The sequence below is a fragment of the Oncorhynchus nerka genome, linkage group LG2, assembly GCF_034236695.1.
Source record: "Oncorhynchus nerka isolate Pitt River linkage group LG2, Oner_Uvic_2.0, whole genome shotgun sequence".
Taxonomy (NCBI): Eukaryota; Metazoa; Chordata; class Actinopteri; order Salmoniformes; family Salmonidae; genus Oncorhynchus; species Oncorhynchus nerka.
This window is the reverse complement of record NC_088397.1, coordinates 80269480-80290124: the sequence shown is the minus strand read 5'-3', so window position 1 is coordinate 80290124 and position 20645 is coordinate 80269480. Positions and strand designations below refer to the sequence as shown.

Sequence of the window (20645 nt, the reverse complement as noted above, 5' to 3'; positions counted from 1 at the left end):
TGTTCTAGGGCCTGACTGGCACTGGCCCGCGGTGGCAGCAGCTGGCTGCCCGGCCCCACAGTATGACCGCCTGTCTGGGTGTGCCCGAGGTGCTGACGGCCCGCGGCGATGCCACCTTCACGGTCACCGTGGTGCCCAGGGATGGAGTGGGACCTGAGCTGATGACTGCTGTCAGGAGGTTTTCAAGGTATGTACATTATGGTGGCTCCTTTTCTCAAGTCTGATCAGGAGAGGTGATGTGTCTAAGGGTGTTTTTCAATTATGAAATTTGGTTTCCTGCAGCATTAGTGACAATGCATATTCTACATGGCATTAGCAAGCTAGCTTGTTTACAATGGGCAAAAAGTTCCACGTGACTTGCGCTGGTGTCACAATACCTGGTCCTGGACCTTGAACCCGCTACTCACCAGGTCAATTATTTGTTTCAGCCAGGATTTGTTTGTGTTTCACACGTGCTTTATAGCATGTATTAAGGTACCAGAATCCAGATCACACAGAGATATGTGAAAGCGCCTTAAGAGTGCATTGGTGTGGGTGTCTGGTCCCTCTGTTGACATTTACCTAACTAACTCATCTCCTTGGCACATTCCACTCCAAATATCCTATTACTTTGCTTTCACCACACCTTACCCCCAAGCTCATGAACCTCTCTTGGTGCCCCCCACCCAAACACTCAAGACCGGATTGTCACTTTACCGCACACGGTAAACACACACAGTATGTTGCCCATGTGGGAACGGAGCCCACTGTCTTGATATTGCCTGCACCGTGCTTCAAGCGTGCTCTGAGCTCAATCCAATATTTTCTGTGTTCATTGATAACTTAAAAATTTGTCTTGTATATTCAGTTATTGTAGCCCATTTACTCACTCCTTTATTCATTCATCGGCAATATATCCATCCTGTTTCTCATCCCTATCTTATCTCCTTGTTTCTAGCCTTAAACCTGCCTTTCCATCCCCCTCCAGGCGGCTGACCTCCCAGTGGAGTTTGAGGAGTTTCACCTGAGTGAGGAGCAGCACATGGACAGCAACGAGAAGCTGCAGCAGGTGTTAGCCTCCATGAAGACCAACAGGGTGGCCATGAAAGGTAACCGACTTGTCTCCTCTCATTTCCTATGCAGGAGATTTGCTTCCACTTGAATGCTTTTATCAGATCAGTGTGTTCTGACTGGGTTTTATTTTCTCTGTCTGTGTGTAGGAAAGATTAACACCCCCGTGGAGTTTAAAGGGGAGCTGGCTGGCTTTGAGATGAAAATCAGGTAAGGCAATATTAGATCTAACGCCACCACAATTCTTACTGGAGCAAGCCAACACAATCAATGAATATTGTAAGGTTATGGGAACTAGTGCATGGGGTCCTCAACCACTATTTGAGAAAGTCCAGTCACACAAATTTCCTAGGTGGCAAAGGTCTGGATTGATATTGTCTTTATTGACAGAGCAACAAACCCCCCTTTCGCTACCCCAAATTGTTCACACACCCTTTTGTTGGAATGAAAAATTTGCAGTTCAAAGCTAATTTCCTGCAATTCTACACATTTTGCCATGTCTTGTGTGTTATAAGATACCTGAGTACACAAAATCAATGTGGGCACATAATCTGGGTGTGATAACTACAAGATAGGCCACCTTGCATACCTAGGTAACATGGGATTCGTTTATCAACTGGGAGTTTCTGACAGGATATAGCTCTAAGGTCTGTCAGTTCAAATCAAAGTTTATTTGTCACGTGCACCGAATTCAACAGTGAAATGCTTACTTACAGGCTCTAATCAAGTGCAAAAAAGGTGTTAGGTGAACAATAGGTAAGTAAAGAAATAAAAACAACAGTGAAAAACAGTTGCGAGGCTACATACTGACACCGGTTAGTCAGGCTGATTGAGGTAGTATGTAGATATGGTTAAAGTGACTATGCATATATGATGAACAGAGAGTAGCAGTAGTGTAAAAGAGGTGTTTTGGGGGGGGCACACAATGCAAATAGCTCGGTTAGCCAATGTGCGGGAGCACTGGTTGGTCGGGCCAATTGAGGTAGTATGTACATGAATGTATAGTTAAAGGGACTATGCATATATGTTAAACAGAGTAGCAGCAGTGTAAAAGAGGGGTTGGGGGGGCACACAATGCAAATAGTCCAGGTAGCCATTTGATTTACCTAGTCAGGAGTCTTATGGCTTGGGGGTAAAAACTGTTGATAAGCCTTTTTGTCCTAGACTTGGCACTCCGGTACCGCTTGCCATGCGGTAGTAGAGAGAACAGTCTATGGCTGGGGTCTTTGACAATTTTTAGGGCCTTCCTCTGACACTTCCTGGTATAGAGGTTCTAGATGGCAGGCAGCTTAGCCCCAGTGATGTACTGGGCTGTACGCACTACCCTCTGTAGTGCCTTGCGGTCGGAGGCCGAGTAATTACCGGCCAGTGATGCAACCAGTCAGGCAGGATGCTCTAGATGTTGCAGCTGTAGAACCTTTTGAGGATCTGAGGACCCATGCCAAATATTTTTAGTTTCCTGAAGGGGAATAGGCTTTGTCGTGCCCTCTTCACGACTGTCTTGGTGTGTTTGGACCATTCTAGTTTGTTGGTGATGTGGACACCAAGGATCTTGAAGCTCTCAACCTGCTCCACTACAGCCCCGTTGATGAGAATGGGGGCGTGCTCGGTCCTCCTTTTCCTGTAGTCCACAATCATCTCCTTTAATCTTAGTTACGTTGAAGGACAGGTTATTATTCTGGCACCACCCGGCCAGGTCTCCGTTAATAACACGAGGAAAACTGCCCATGCACTAACCAATTTTGAAATTGCATCTTGTGCATTCTATTACAACTTTCAACCATATTCATTTGAAGCCTGACTTCAATTCCCTTAGATTTCTTTCTTGGTATTGACCCCGTTCTGGTTCTGGGCCACGGTTCACATGTTGTATGGCTGTTCTAGTGTGTGGCTGGCTGGTTGGCTGATCTCATTAATGAAGCTCTCCTCAGGCGTAGACTGGACCTGTTTGCCAACGTGGTCCATGTGAACAGCCTGCCTGGCTATAGCACCCGCCACAACAACCTTGTCATTATCCGAGAGCAGACCGAGGGAGAGTACAGCTATCTGGATCACGAGATACATCACATTTTGCCATGCAACCAAACAATGGGTGTGTTTTTATTTTAGCTCACCTAGGGTGCCAGTTAGATGGATTTTTTTTCTCTCTCCAATTTTAGGACATTTCATTGGTAGTGCTGAGCAATTAAAAATATATATATATAATAATAATAATAATAATTGTGAGCTCAATGTGCACATTGCACAGTTTCTTTAGAGATAAATCAGATCAAGCGCAAAACAGAGTTGTAGTTTCCAACAGGCCAATATTTGACATAGATTAGTACAGAAAACATGGTCATTAACTGCAATGACCATAATCCATTGCACTCCTACTTGTCCAGTCTGTTTCTTTTACGCCTGCTATGTTAGGTTAGTGTGGGACAGATGCAGAGAGGAGACAGAAGAATGCACGATTAAGAGGGATAGAGAGCAGTTGCTTAGATCATGTATTTTCAGGTAGATACCTCCAAGTGATTTGATAGTTGGTATTCAGCAGTCATAAAAGTATGCCTTATTTACTTTGAAGAACTACTAAAATAGTGATTTTGTCAGACAGCATAGGCAGCACTATAGAGGGGAGATGATGACATGAAATGAAATAAGTCATCAAATAAAACATGTAATAGACACAACTGATATTTTATTAGTTATGTGAGTAAATGGTTAATAAGTGATAAGCAGTAATGGACAGTCACTACCATCATTGTACTTTTATTCATTGTTTTATTCTGTGTTACAGCAGTCAACCAACATAATGCATACTGATATATTTTTTTAAATTATTTAACCGAAACCAAACCGACTTCAAAAAGCATTAATTGGTCAGCACTTCGAGGGAAATCTCCACTCACCCTGTGGGGTCTGGCTAGCTAAAGTCGATTGACCCGGTCCTGATGGAAATCTTACCATGTTTTTGATTAGTTTGTTGTATGACTAATACACATTGAAATCATGCATGAGGCATTGTACACTGGAAAGAACACGACCACGTATGACCACATATGTAAGCGCTCTAACAACATGGTCAAACCACGGTCTGATGGAAGTTTGTCCTGATCTGAACTCTGTGCTTTCTGTCTCTCAGAGTGTGCCTGGAGTGATCGAATGTCTGAAGATTATCACCAGGGAGTTTGCCTTCGACTATGCCACCAAGAAGGGTCACGGCAGTCCACAAGGCCAACATCATGTGAGTCTTGGTGCCAGAAACAACCTTTTTTTAAAGGCTTCTACACATCTATCCAACTACAGCCAAGGATTTAGTCTCCTTCTGCCTTTCTACAGGAATCTTGCAGATGGCCTGTTCCTACAGTGCTGTGCCGAGGTGGCAGAGCTGTATCCCAAGATCAAATACGACAACCTTATTATAGACTGTTGCATGCAGGTACGGCCCACCTCTCACTCTTACTTACTTACTGCTTCTCTCTCTCTCTAGCTGGTCCAGAACCCATACCAGTTTGACGTGCTGGTGATGCCCCACCTCTCTCTCACTCACTCACTCACTCACTCACTCACTTACTGCTTCTCTCTCTCTCTAGCTGGTCCAGAACCCATACCAGTTTGACGTGCTGGTGATGCCCAACCTCGATGGCAACATCATTGACAACCTGGCAGCTGGGCTGGTCGACGGGGCAGGAGTGGTCCCAGGAGAGAGCTATAGTGCAGAGTACACCGTGACTGTGAGTGTCCAGCAGTCTGCCTGAGATCCAACTTAACCAGTCCGCTGCAATCATACACTAGTTACATTGCAGACCCAAGCATAGATAAAATGGCCTGAGAAATGTAATGGCCTCCGTCTCAGGGAGCGTGACACCCCTTTGCCCAAGCTGTGGGCAGGAACATCGGCAACCTCACGGCCATGCTGCTCAGCACTGCCAACATGCTCCATCATCTCAAGTGAGTGGGCACTGCTTCCAATGGGATTTGTGCTCGGGTGTGTGTGCACTAACCTCAACTGACTGTTTTGTGATAGCTTGGAATACCACTGCAACATGTTGTCAGACGCTGTCCGGAGGGTCATCAAACAGGGAAGGTAATTGTGTGTGACGATATTGTATCAACACTATTAAATCCTGTTGGTTTGTGTGCATGTATTAATTCTACAGTTGGATGGGAGAGCACACGGTTGGGTCTTTGCAATATGTATATGCATTTTGTATGTCAAATCATGGATGAAAAGTGGAAAAACAAACACTCTGATCCAAACAATTTAATGACCCTCAAATTGCATTTGTCAATGAAAATACACTTAAAAAGCAAAACACCATATCCTGGTGTGTGAGAGAGCCTTTTGATTGTGCATGTTAACGTGGGTGGAATCCTGTACACCACTCTATGTCCTGCTGTACATTGTTCTTGTAACTGTAGAAACTGACTGGTAGCAAAGATGGACTAACTGTTGTCTGCGCTCCAGCCCGTATTAGGATTATTAGCAGCAGCTCTAACCCTAACTAATACCATGGTTCCTAGACAGGTGCATGGTCAACACAGAATCCATGTTTTTGCAGAGTGAATGTGGGAGAATGGTTTCTATTCACTGAAATAGTGTAGGTATTATGGTCTGATAATTTAGAGAAATGGTGGTAGCTTGACTGAAAGTGGAAGGACGTGTGATCTGAATTTGAAGTATAGTGTTTGTCAATTCACTAGAGCAGGGGTGGGAAACTCCAGTCCTCAGCAGCCAAAGGGGTGTCATACTTTCCCCTGTCCCTAGCAAACGCATGTGATTTTAAACTAATTGCATTCTAAACTGAAGATCATGATTAGTCGATTATTGGAGTGCGGTGTCTTAAGCTGGGGCCAAAGTGTTACACCAATCAGGCCTTGAGAACTGGAGTTTCCTATCCCTGCACCAGTCTGAAGTACCCTCCACTTTTTCCTCTCCTCCTCCTATTCCCTTGCACCCTGTGTGTGTGTGTGTGTGTGTGTGTGTGTGTGTGTGCGCGCGCGCGTGTCCCAAATGCGGACCCGAGACCTGGGCGGTTACAGCACAACCGGGGACTTTGTGCAAGCTGTTGTGAGGAACCTCCGCCGCGTACTAAAGAGGTGCTGGTCCCCTGAACAGCCCTTTACCCTGAACTGGACGGCCAACCAAATATAATCTGGATATATTGAACCCCATAATCGCCATATATCTCCTAATAACTTAGCCATAACTGTTTTGCTCCCTGTCCCACTAAACTAATTCTCCTTACATCACTCTTGGCAGCTCTTGTTCCTCTTCTCCGCTTTTCACATTCCTCATAACACGCTCTGCGTATCCTCTGAGGGTTTCTGTTTCTCGATTTGGACAAAGAAATTCATTTTCTGCATTAATCTTTTAAATTAATTGTTTTCGACCAAATTGTCCATTTATGCTGCTGTAACCTTCTCTATTTTCTCCCAGTCTTTTCCTTGCTGAACACTTTCTCCAACTCCATGTCAACCGGTTCTTTTGTACTTCCTCTGCTGTTGGATGCACTCTTCTATCAGCTCTACTACCTCTATAGTGTTCTCTGTATCTGTCGGCTACCACCACCTCTCCTTCCCTTTACTCTCCTACTCTGCCTTCTCTCTATACTGTTTCCTTGTTTGTGCTGTGGACATGCGTGTGATTTTATATTAAATTGATCACTGCTAATCTAGCCTTGCAGTCCACACTGGTTGTGCTGGAGGTTGTTCAGCAGTATTGATCAAGCTGGTTTTTGTGCCACGATGACAATTTACCAACACCAAAGCAAGTGAAATCTTATCACTGCATAAGTGGACTTCGGGTCTTCCATTTCACAGCAATGAGTTGTGGCAGGCATTATAAAGTGCCTTGTTCATAACTGTACGTGCAGTGTGTCCATGGACAAAGGATAACTGGCCTCTTGCAATAACAGCCTTAGTCACGTCAAGAAAACCTGCTGTAGTTACTATATAAAAAAACTGGACTGTTTCTCACAAACACACCGCCACTCGTAAAATCAGCGGGATGCGGAGGTCATTCCTGTGAAGGGAGACCATTTTCAGTGTTTACAATCAATGTTTTCACATTGTTGCGTTAGCAGGGATGCTAACAAGCTGAACTGTGAAATGGGCTAGCTTCACTGAACCCTATTCACTCAATTCATAATCACGAGTTACTAAAAACTAAAATGTCTTAATATTCTGTCCACTGTGTATGCTGTAAAATTCAGTGTATCGTAGAGGTCACTATCTTGGGAGCCCTTTGCTGGAGTTGTGACCTTGGGGATCCATTGTGTTTGTCTATTCAGTCAAAGCTAAGCTTTTTCATCATTACATTTCACAAACGAACAAGCCATTGTTACCTGAGCCTATGACCAGCTTTGCCTGAGTTCACAAGGGAAACCATTTGATCATGTCAGGCTAGTGACTTTTCTGTTTTTGTACTGTATGTGCTATATGTCCGTTCCATTATATATTGGTTATGATGATATCAGAGTGGTGGCATTGCTACTGGTGACTTCGACAGGCATATTGGTTTTTGGCAAGACACTACATGACCAAAAGTATATGTGGACACCTGCTTGTCGAACATCTCATTCCAAAATCGGGCATTAATATGGAGTTGGTCCCCCTTTGCTGGTATAACAGCCTCTACTCTGGATGTTGGAACATTTCTGCTGGGACTTTATTCCATTCAGCCACGAGCATGCTGAAACAGGAAAGGGATTTCCCCAAACTGTTGCCACAAAGTTGGAAGCACAGAATTGTCTTAATTGTATGCTGTAGCGTTTAATGCTGTAGCGTTTAGATTTCCCTTCACTGGAACTAAGGGGTCTAGCCCGAACCATGACAAACAGTCCCAGACCATTATTCCTCCTCCACCAAACTTTATGGTTGGTGCTATGCATTGGGGCAGGTAACATTCGCCGAACCCTGATTTGTCTGTCTGACTGCCAGATTTTGAAGCAAATCAAATCAAATCAAATTTTATTTGTCACATACACATGGTTAGCAGATGTTAATGCGAGTGTAGCGAAATGCTTGTGCTTCTAGTTCCGACAATGCAGTGATAACCAACAAGTAATCTAACTAACAATTCCAAAACTACTGTCTTATACACAGTGTAAGGGGATAAGGAATATGTACATAAGGATATATGAATGAGTGATGGTACAGAGCAGCATACAGTAGATGGTATCGAGTACAGTATATACATATGAGATGAGTATGTAGACAAAGTAAACAAAGTGGCATAGTTAAAGTGGCTAGTGACATAAGAATGATTTATCACTCCTGAGAACACATTTCCGCTACTCCAGATTCCAATGGCGGCGAGCTTTACACCACTCCAACCAACGCTTGGCATTGCGCATGGTGACCGTAGGCCTGTGTGCGGCTGCTCGGCCATGGAAACCCATTTCATGGAGCTCCCGACTAACAGTTTTTGTGCAGACGTTGCTTCCAGAGGCAGTCTGGAACTCTGTAGTGAGTGTTACAACTGAGGACAGATGATGCGCTTCAGCACTCGGCGGTCCCACTCTGTGAGCTTTTGTGGCCTACCACTTTGCGGCTGAGCTGTTGTTCCTCTTAGACGTTTCCACTTCACAGCAGCTTTAGCAGGGCAGAAATTTGACGAACTGACTTGCTGGAAAGGTGGCATCCTATGATGGTGCCACATTGAAAGCCACTGAGCCCTTCAGTAAGGCCATTCTACTGTCAATGTTTGTCTATTTGTGATTGCATGGCTGTGTGCTTGATTTTATAAACTTGCCAGCAACGGGTGTGGCTGAAATAGCCGAATCACCTATTTTGAAGGGGTGTCCACATACGTGTATGTATGTATGTATGTGTATATATATATGCTTCAAAGTGCTGTTTTGGGTCCATAAAAGTTTATGTATAACTTGTTATAATGGTTATGGCTACAGTACTGGTGTTATAATATTGGATCTTTGAACTAGCACTTGATAACACCAGGCTGTATCACTTCCGGCTGTGATTGGGAGTCCCATAGGGCGGCGCACAATTGGCCCAGCATTGGCCGGGATAGGCAGTCATTGTAAATAATAATTTGTTCTTAACTTGCCATTGTTCCCTAACTGTTACAATGGCTGACGGACCTTTTGTTGTTTTTAAAGCGATCATCATGGTCAAATACTATAGAAGAATAAAATATGGAAAAATTGATGTTGGCCTATGTTTCTCTAAAGGGTTGGACTGAATATGTATTTATGGCTTGGATGAGTGGTGGCCCAGATGTAACGTTCTAAATCATACCGCGATGATTTCCTTATTTTAAAAGTTACATATCAAACTTGATTGCTGACAAGCAAAACATTTTGAGACTCAACAATGAATTTATGAAACAAGTACAAAAATATATTCTTGGGGTGTAATGTTCCTTTTAAGTTGCTTCAAAATAACCTAATATTCACCTATATTGTGTTTGAGTTTGGTGAATAAGGCTCTCTTACACACTAGTCATGTTTGTATGTATTTGTGAGGACCATTTGCCTGTGTGAATGGACCGTGTGTGTGTGTGTGACACTACTTTTATTTGTGGCAGGTGCACACAGGGGACCTGGGAGGCTATGCTACAAGCGACGAGTTCACCAGAGCTGTCATTGCCAACCTAACCATCTGAGCTATCCTCATACTGGCTGCTTGTAAACACAGACTTTATTTACCTTCTGTCAAACTAATCTCGCTGTATTGACACCCACACTACAAATTAAATTCTCCAGACCATGTGAAATGACAGCTTACACCCATGGGAGTTTACTCAAATATATGTAAAATACACACAATTTAAATAGAGGAAGTGCTGCATAATTGAGAAACCAATATAGGACCGCACATTCAGTCTTATAAGCAGTACCAAAATAAGAATGTTTTCCTATGTGATAGTAGTTCTATAACACTTGTAAGTCACATTCCATATTCTGTAGCAATGTTCTTTCTACTTAACTGTTCTTCAATGACTGAACCATGTACTTTATCAGTATTTTTTAATGTATTCTCTACATGCATTATTGACTTGTTAATTCATTAACTGTAATAAACATATTACGATATCTGAAACTCTGCTGTCTAGAAAATCGGTCTTAACATAAGTTGTATTTGAGTGATGTTAGTGTAGACAGTAATGTAATTTGTATTGCATAAATATTGAATTGCAACAGTGTGACGCTGGGTTTAAAATAGTTCTGAACCTCCAGTAAAATCAATATAAATCTTAAACATTTGAAGGTGATCTGGAAGTGACTTCCAGAAATGACACCTTTTTAGAGAAAGGAAAAAAGCTGATTGGGACGTTGTTTTTTTAGATCTCAGAACTTGTAAAATGGGCAGATAAATATTTGTAACCTGGTGGCTTTGGTAAAGCCTCCTGCAGCGTTTGGTCCTCCCGAGTCCTAGACCAGTAGTTCCTAACTCCGGTCCTCGAGTACCCCCAACAGCACAAGTGTTTGGTTGTTGTATCGCTGGACAAACAACTGACTCAACTCATTGAGGGCCTGATGAGTAGGTGACAAGTTGAATCGGGTGTGCCTGTCTGGGACTGCAATAACAATGTGTATTGTGCCGGCTTTTGTTCTAGCACTATACCTGACCTGATTCAACTAGTCAATAAAACATCAAGTCTCAACACTATCACAACTGGCGGTGATTTGGAGTCCAATAAGGCGGTGCGCAATTGGCCCAGCGTCGTCCGTGTTTGTCCGGTGTAGGCCATCGTTGTAAATAACCATTTGTTCTTAACTGACTTGACTCGTAAAATAAAAATATATATACATTGATCAGTTGAATCAGGTGTGCTACTGCTGGGCTCAGTGGGCTGGAACAAAAGCCTGCAACCTTTAACCCAGGACCAGGGTTGGTGACCACCACTGGCCAATGTTGACAGAGGGCCAACTAAATGTGCCCCGGCAGCCTATGGGAAATTAATAAACCCGTCCAATATTCGACGTTGTGTATGTGACAGAAATGACCAGATGGTTGACTCGTGCTCTTCTGGATAGGGATGCTGTTTACTCGGTCTCGTGATGGTCCGCCAGATGTCGCAGTGGCACCGTGGAGGGAGGGGGAGGAGGGGCCTGGTCTGGGAATTCTCTGCTTCCCATTCCTCCTATTGCAGACGCAACATGGCGGTCTAGAAGAGGCGGCGACTCCCCTGGATGCAAGGAATAAACTGGGATTCACGTCCCCCTATGCCTCGAGGAAGACGGAGAGATACACATGTGTTATAGAGACCTTCGGTAACATTGAGGAATGTTTGGGACCGTTCTAGTCACTCGTTAGGATAAAACAGACTTGCGATCTTTTGCCTCCAAATTGTCTGTCCCAGATCGTTCCTATCACTGACACAGCCCCCCACACACACACACACTCTTGGTTACTGGAGTGTGGAGACGGGCCGGTGTTGAGAACGTGTGAAAAGGAAGAAAGGAATTTCACTACTGTAGATATTCAGGATTGTATTACACCAAACGGGAGTCGTGGTGAGTTTTGTTTTTATTCTGCTGTAAATTGTCACTAGGTACGGTGAAGCGTGTTTCATTAAGTTGTAATAATGTCTGGCTACTTATCACACAAATAAGCACTTTTGGATTGTCCCTTATCATTATCACAGTTTAGTATTCCACGGCTAACATCGTTTCGGTGATGAGAGAGATACGGCGGAGAGGGAAGAGGTTGTTTTTGTATAACGTTCCATGGGTATCATGGGAGCGCACCCAATTATATGTTTGTAGCGACACGAACATTTACAGAATGAGCTTGGAGTAAGGGAGGAAACATTTTGCGAAGGGGAGAGAATATGCCACAACATACATTTTAGATTTCCAGAGTGTGAGCGTGTTCTGTGAACGCATAACGTTACATTGTTTCCATGTCGCATTGTTACAATCGGGGGGCCAGTGCGTTCTAACTGAAAAGTACATATTGATCAACGCTTTGTTGCTAAATGTTTAGAGATGGTGGGGGAGTAACCCGGGGCTGGGGTGGGGGGATAGGGAGTTTAGTGGGAACACAGCCCAGGAATTAGGTCGCTTTAGACAGACAGGCCTTCAAATCACAGCACACATAAACATTTTTGTATATCAAGTATACTGCTTTACTCTGCCTCGCTCTCCATTTCCTCTTCTGATACTAATTATTCTGGCTTGACTGGACCTTGAGGTTACTTAGTCTAGCCTAAATGTAGTTACGCAATATGAATCTTAAATAATTGTGCACTGGCGTCACAGCTGGTGACCCCCTTAACCCTAGTAATAACTATAATGTAATGTATAAACATGGCTTGTGTCCCAGGCAGGCTGGTTTCAAAAAGTTTCAGTGCAAGCTCTGTGTTTACATGCCGCACACTGTATAGTTGGTGTGCTGTGACAACTCCCTCTGATTCTAATCAATAAAAGTTCATTAGCATGAAAAATACATTTGGCAATGCAGGAGTCATCAAGGAATATGTTCCACGTTTTGTCTGCTGACCTTTTGAAACCATTGATTTCATGAAGGTGGAGGCCACTTTCATTTGATGCAGTTTTTGATGCATCATTAGGCATGACTGCAAAAAAGGCTTGAGGCCCTAGTGCAACTTGATTGTATATTTAATTGTCTTGTAGTGCTGAGCGATGAGTGCTTTTTGAGCTCGGTTTTGGTTCCACATTTTTTATTACATTATTAAGTGCATTATGTGGGTTGAATGGTGTAACAACACAGAATAACACAATTAATTAAAGTCCCATGAGTTTCAAGTTTTAATGTCATGTGTACAAGTACAGTGAATGCCTTTCTTGCAAGCTTTAAACCCAAGGATGCAGTAATCAATGTTTTACTAAAAATAACATAAGGTAGAACAAAAACACAAGAAATAAGAACACGAGAAAGTAAGCTATGTACAGGGTCCGTTCCAATACCATATTTATAATTTGCAGGGATACTGGAGTGATAGAGGTAGATATGTATTGGGGTAAGGTGACTAGCCATCATGATGTACGATAAACAGAGTAGCGGCAGCGTAAATGAAGATTGTATGTGTGTAGAGTCAGTATAATTGTTTGTGTTGGAGTGTGCGTGAGTTTGTAGAGTCCTGTGCGTGTGCATAGAGACCGTGCAAGGTCCTGGATGGCAAGGAGCTCGGCCCCAGTGATGTACTGGGCTGTCCGCACCCCCCTCTGTAGTGCCATGTGATGGTAGTGACTGCCCATTATGCTTATCACTTATTAACCATAATTTATTCACTTTAATATAATACACTGTAGTGTATAAAACATTAAGGACACCTGCTTTTCCATGACATAGACTGGCCAGGTGAAAGTGATGATCCCTTATTGATGTCACTTGTTAAATATAAATACACTTCAATCAGTGTAGATGAAGGGTATGAGACGTGTTAAAGAAGGATTTCTAAGCCTTGAGACAATTGAGACATGGATTGTGTATGTATGCCATACAAAAGGTGAATGGGAAAGACAAAAAATGCATGTGCCTTTAAACGTGTTATGGTAGTAATTCACACCGGTTCGTGTCAAGAACTGCAATGCAGCTGGGGTTTTATGCTCAACAGTTTCCCATGTGTATCAAGAATGGTCCACCACCCAAAGGACATCCAGCCAACTTGACACAACTGTGGGAAGCATTGGAGTCAACATGGACCAGCATCTTTGTGGAATGCTTTTGACACCTTATAGAGTCCTTGCCCCAACGAATTGAGGCTGTCCTGAGGGCAACTAAATATTAGGAAGGTTTTATTAATGTTTTGTTGTGTATATTACTTTTGTTGTATTTGTTAACTTTATTTAATTCCAAGTCATCATCTCATCCCTATAGAGCTGCTGCCTATGCTGTCTGACAAATCACTATTTTAGTAGTTCTTCAAAGTAAATAAGGCATACTTTTATGACTGCTGAATACCAACTATCAGTCACTTAGATCGTGTATTTTCAAGTAGAGGCACATTCTATGTATAGGCCTATGTCCGACACATAAAATATGGCCTGCTGCACATAGCCTAGCCTGGACCTTTTATTATCAAAGCTACATGTATGCTCGCTGTCAGCCTCAGCCGGGAACATGGATAACATTCTCAACAGCTTGCACAAGGGAAGAAACTAGTATTTGGGTCAAGATGGAAGTAGGCCTATGGCAGTGTTTGGCATGCCTTCATAAGTGAACTGAGCTGTGTGCAGCTGTGTCCACCTGGAGCGTGACTCGTCATGTCTCTGGACTGCTTCAGGTTGCATTCCCCTGCTCAGAGGTTTCATCCATCAACCAATGGTTGCGTGCCACATCATCGACTGACAGTTTGCTATAACATGATGTGGTTAGCTGATCCTTAAAATACCTATCCAGACATTGTAAGATCTGGCATGCATTAGCAACACCTGGGCAGAGGAACACACCCTCCAAAAACTCCTTTTATTTAGAAGGCCCATATTAGAACAAATTCTCTGCACATTTATCGATATGCCAAATCAAACTTTATTTGTCACATGTACTGAATACAACATGTGTAGACTACTGTAAAATGCTTACTTACAAGCCCTTAACCAACAGTGCAGTTCAAGAAGAGTTAAGAAAATATTTACCAAATAAACTAAAGTAAAAAATAATAAATTAACACAATAACGAGGCTAAAAACAATGCCTAATTTATCTTAACCATTACAGATAACAAATCCAAATAGCTAAATTGCCCCTTGTATATTCTGGCAATAAAAAAACAAGTTCCATTTTAAGATTTAATTTATTGAAATCGTAATATCAACTGGTTATATAATATTGTGGAACCTCAGCAGTGGTACTTTCTCGTAGAAGAAGCCTATGGCTCAGGGCTCTGCGCTAACCTTTTCTACATGGAGCATGTGTGTGCCTAAGATAAACATTTTTCGTTGAACTCCTAACTTTTTGAGGTGTTAGAGCCAGAATCCATCATTTTTCTAGGTGCCCCCAAAAAAATCCAGGTCGCACAGCTGAAAATATTTAGACACATATTAGAGTAAAATGGTCGCACTGGAAAGCCCTACTATGGCTGTGCAATGGCATAGCCTTGTTTTGTTAATTTAATAGACAAGATGCTCTTATTTCCCGAGCCCTTATCACAGTCAAGACACACCTATTTTAAAGTTTAAAAAAACATGCTATAATAGAACAGAATAAAATGTAACAGTGTGAAGTGAAGAACATCTTGCGTCTGGAACAGTTATTCTCAGTGTTATCATTTGAAACATGGGTCAATTTAGTGAGTTGAATTGCAATTTTCTTCAGGGTTATAAACCTATATCTGTCATGTTTTCAATATACAGATGTTTGATTTAGTTCATTCTGCCTGTTCTTTGGAATTTTCTAAATGGGTTAACAATTCCACATTGAACACTGCATGGGGATGAATTATATCCATGACACCCATTTGGTGAGTAGGACTAGGCTTAATGATTCTGAGGAAAATACGTTCTTTGTCTTTGTCAAAGTAATGTTTTTGTATATTTTCAGTTTGAACTTGTCTGTTTAGGGGGTTATAACCTATGCTAACCAATTCTAAATGGCAGTTTGCAAAGTAGGGTCGTCACTAGTTTGCACAAAGTCATAAACCCTGCCTATTTCTACAATTTATCATCTTAAAATCAGATTTTAAACCTAACACACACTAACCACACTGGCAATTTTGACTTTGTGCTTGTGGTAACTAGTTACAACCGTAAAGTAGCATAAGCTGAAAGTAAATGGACACAATTATTCCAAACGTGCAGCTCTTTGTTGGAATACATATTTCCCTACTTCAATCAACCAGTCCATTTTGAATTTGTGATAAAGCTGTCGTCATTTGGCAAAGAATGTCACTTGTGTATCCGATCAGTTACAGTGCCTTCAGAAAGTATTCATACCCCTTGACTTATTCCACATTTTGTTGTTACAGCCTGAATTCAGAATTGATTAAAAAAAAACATTTCTCACCCATCTCCACACTATACCCCATAATGACAAAATGAAAACACGTTTTTAGAAATGTTTGCAAACGTAAAGTATTTCATTTTCAATATAATCTAATTTACATAAGTATTCATACCCCTGGGTCAATAAGGGTAAGTAACAACACATCTGTCACACTGATCATCAACATGGGGGCCCATCAGGGGTGTTTCCTCAGTCCCCTCCTGTACTGCCTGTTCACTCATGACTGCATTGCCAGGCACGAATCCAACACCATCATTAAGTTTGCCGATGACATAGCAGTGGTAGGCCTGATCACTGACAACAACGAGACAGTCTATAGGGAGCAGGTCAGAGACCCGGCCGGGCGGTGCCAGGATAACAACCTCTCCATCAACGTGATGAAGACAAAGGTGATGATTGTGGACTACAGGAAAAGAGGACAGAGCACACCCCCATTCTCATCGACGGGGCTGTAGTGGAGCAGATTGAGAGCTTCAAGTTCCTTGGTGTCCACATCACCAACAAACTATCATGGTGAAGAGGCCACGACAAAGCCTATTCTCCCTCAGGAGACTGAAAAGATTTGGCATGGGTCCTCAGATCCTCAAAAAGTTCTGGAGCTGCACCATCGAGCATCCTAAATGCTTGCATCACTGCCTGGTATGGCAACTGCTGGGCCTCCGAACGCAAGCCACTACAGAGGGTAGTGTGTACGGCCCAGTACATCACTGGGGCCAAGCTTCCTGCCATCCAGGACCTCTATACAAGGCGGTGTCAGAGGAAGGGCCTACAAATTGTCAGACTCCAGCCACCCTAGTCATAGACTGTTCTCTCTGCTACCGCACAGCAAGCGGTACTAGAGTGCCAAACCTAGGTCCATAAGACTTCTTAACAGCTTCTACCCCCAAGCCATAAGACTCCTGAACAGCTAATCAAATGGCTACCCAGGCTATTTGCATTGTCCCACCCCTTTTTCTATGCTGCTGCTATTCTCTGTTTATTATCTATGCATAGTCACTTTAATAACTACCTACATTTACATATTACCTAATTTACCTGGATTAGCCGGTGCCCCCGGACATTGACTCTGTACCGGTACCCCATGTACATAGCCTTGCTATTGTTATTTTACTGCTGTTCTCAAATTATTTGTAACTTTTGAAGAAAATGTTACATGACTCTTATTTTAACTGCATTGTTGGTTAATGGCTTGTAGGTAACCTGTTGTATTTGGCGCATGTGACAAATACAATTTGATTTGAATTAATGTTAGAATCACCTTTGGCAGAGATTACAGATGTGAGTCTTTCGGGCTAGGTCTCTAAGATCTTTCCACACCTGGATTGTACAATATTTGCACATTATTCTTTTAAAAATTATTCAAGCTCTGTCAAGTTGGTTGTTGCTCATTGCTAGACAGCCATTTTCAAGGCAATTTAAATCTGCTATGTTGTTGTCTTTGTTCTCTCTTTATGTAGTGTTGTCTCTTGTCGTTATGTGTGTGTTGTCCTATATTTTTATTGAATTTATTTTTAATCCCAGCCCCCGTCCCCACAGGAGGCCTTTTGGTAGGCCATCATTGTAAATATATATTTTTTTCCTTAACTGACTTGCCAAGATAAATCAAATTAAACTTTAACCAGACCACTCAGGAACATTTAATGTTGTCTTGGTAATCAACTCCAGTGTAGATTTGGCCTTGTGTTTTAGGGTATTGTCCTGCTGAAAGGTGAATTTGTCTCAGTGTTTGTTGGAAAGCAGACTGAACCAAGTTTTTCTCTAGGATTTAGCCTGTGCTTAGCTCTATTCAGTTTCTTTTTATCAACAACAACAAAAAACTCTTGCCGATGACAAGCATACCCATAACATGCAGCCACTACCATGCTTGAAAATATGAAGAGTGGTACTCAGTAATATGTTGTTGGATTTGCCCAAACATAACACTTTGTATTCAGAACAAAGTTAATTTCTTTGACACATTTTTTTGCAGTTTGACTTTAGTGCCGTAATGAAACAATATTTTAATTATGTATGGGCTTCTTTCTTTTCACTCTGTCATTTAGGTTAGTATTGTGGAGTAACTACAATGTTTATTCATCCTTTGTTTTCTCCTATCAGAGCCATTGAACTCTTAACTGTTTTAAAGCCACCATTTACCTCATGGTGAAATCCCTGAGAGGTTTCCTTCCTCTCCGGTAACTGAATTAGGAAGGGGGCCTGTAGAGCCTGGTTGTATTGGTTCACCATCCAAAGTGTAATTCATAACGTCACCATGTTCAAAGGGATATTCAATATCTTTTTTTTTTTTTTCCCGATCTACCAATAGGTGCCCTTTGCGAGGCATTGGGAAATCTTTGTGATTGAATCTGTGTTTTGAAATTCACTGCTCGACTGAGGGACCTTACAGATAATTGTATTTGTGAGATACAGAGATGAGGTAGTCATTCAAAACGTTAACGTTAACTTCTTATGGCTACGGGGCATCATTTTCACATTTGGATGAAAAGCGTGCCCAAAGTAAACTGCCTGCTACTCAGTCCCAGTTGCCAATATATGCATATCAGTAGTAGATTTGAATAGAAAGCACTCTGAAATTTCTAAAACTGTTTGAATGATGTCTGTGAGTATAACATAACTCCTATGGCAGGTGAAAACCTGAGAAAAATCCAACCAGGAAGTGGGAAATCTGAGGTTTGTAGTTTTTCAACTCTTGGCATATCGAATACACAGTGTCTATGGGGTCATTTTGCACTTCCTAAGGCTTACACTAGATGCCAACAGTCTTTAGAACCTTGTTTGATGCTTCTACTATAAAGGAGGGGGGAATGAGAAGGTCTGGCAGAGTGCCACGAGCTGGTCATGCGCATTCACATGAGAGGTAGCTTGCGTTCCATTGCATTTCTGAAGACAAAGGAATTCTCCGGTTGGAACATTATTGAAGATTCATGTTAAAAACATCCTAAAGATTGATTGTATACTTCGTTTGACATGTTTCTACGAACTGTAATATGACTTTTCGGCTGAACATTTGCCTGGACTTGCCCACACGTCGTGAGTTTAGATTGTGTACTGAACGCGCAAACCAAAAGGAGTTATTTGGAAATAAATGATGGACTTTATGGAACAAATCAAACATTTATTGTGGAACTGGGATTCCTGGGAGTGTATTCGGATGAAGATCAAAGGTAAGTGAATATTTATAATGCTATTTCTGACTTCTGTTGACTCCAACATGACGGATATCTTTTGGGGTTGTGTTGGTCTCTGAGCGCCGTACTCAGATTATTGCATGGTTTGCTTTTTCCGTAAATTGTTTTTGAAATCTGACACAGCTGTTGCATTAAGGAAAGTTTATCTTTTAATCTGTGAATAACACTTGTTTTATCAATGTTTATTATGAGTATTTCTGTAAATTGATGTGTCTCTGTGCAAATTCACGGGATGTTTTGGAGGCAAAGCCAAATGTAAACTGAGGTTTTTGGATATAAATATGAACTTGACCAAACAAAACATACATGTATTGTGTAACATGTTGTCCCGGGAGTGTCATCTGATGAAGAATATCAACGTTTAGTGATTAATTTGATCTCTTTCTGCTTTTTGTGACTCCTCTCTTTGGTTGGAAAATCGCTGTATGCTTTCTGTGACTAGTTGCTGACCTAACATAATGATATGTTCTGCTTTCGCCGAAAAGCTTTTTTGAAATCAGACACTGTGGTTGGATTAACAAGAATTTCATCTTTAAAATGGTGTCTAATACTTGTATGTTTGAGAAATTTGAATTATGAGATTTCTGTTGATTGAATTTGGCGCCCTGTAATTTCATTGGCTGTTGGCGAGGGGTTCCGAGACAGGTTAAACACTTATTGCACACATGCAACTTATTATGAGACGTTTTACTCCGGAACTTATTTAGGCGGCAGAGTAGCCTAGTGGTTAGAGTTTTGGACTAGTAACCGGAAGGTTGCGAGTTCAAACCCCCGAGCTGACAAGGTACAAATCTGTCGTTCTGCCCCTGAACAGGCAGTTAACCCGTTGTTCCTAGGCCGTCATTGAAAATAAGAATTTGTTCTTAACTGACTTGCTTAGTTAAATTAAAAAAAATAAAAAAAGGCTTGCCATAACAAAGGGGTTGAATACTTTTTGACACAAGACATTTCAGCTTTTAACTTATAATTAATTGGTAAAAATTTAGGAAAAATCATTCCACTTTGAATTTATGGGCTGTTGTGTGTAGGCCAGTGACACAATCCAAATTGAATCCATATTAAATGGCTGTAACACAATAAAATGTGGAAACGTCAAGGGGTGTGAATACTTTCTGAAGGCACTGTAGATACGTTTTTATAGGCGTTCATTTCTGTAGACTTTAACGGGAGCTCAGCAAGCATGTGTATTTGTGCCCCACAAATACACATGTACAAATGGAACACTAGAATCAAAGCAAATTTGATTCTAGTGACCAAATAAAAAAAGATCTCTGGTTAAAGATCGAGTTTTGACGTCCGTTCGAGTACTTGATTACTCATGCCTATCCCTAGTGAGTGGTTGCACCGGTCTCACCTCTTCACCAAGTTCAGCTTGTCATGTTTTTGATTATTCAAGTGCAAAGCAGAAGCTGCTCACTTCGCTCTGACATTGACTCGTCATACCTGGACTTCCCCTAGCGTGCCGACAGGCCTGCCCTGACATCAG

The 20645-nt window shown here is 42.0% G+C and overlaps 1 protein-coding gene and 1 pseudogene across 3 annotated transcripts in view; both read left to right on the top strand.

Annotated features, from left to right (window-relative positions):
• Positions 1 to 946: 946 nt before the first annotated feature.
• LOC115131787 (isocitrate dehydrogenase [NAD] subunit beta, mitochondrial-like) lies at positions 947 to 10101 on the top strand (annotated as a pseudogene).
• A 1060-nt stretch (positions 10102 to 11161) lies between these two features.
• The window catches only part of LOC115143357 (receptor-type tyrosine-protein phosphatase alpha-like), a 59809-nt gene continuing 50325 nt past the window's right edge, over positions 11162 to 20645 (top strand). For all 3 annotated transcript variants that reach the window (XM_029683706.2, XM_029683695.2, XM_029683686.2), the window contains exon 1: positions 11162 to 11519. The gene's annotated coding sequence lies outside the window, so the exon portion shown is untranslated. The remainder of the gene's footprint in view (positions 11520 to 20645) is intronic.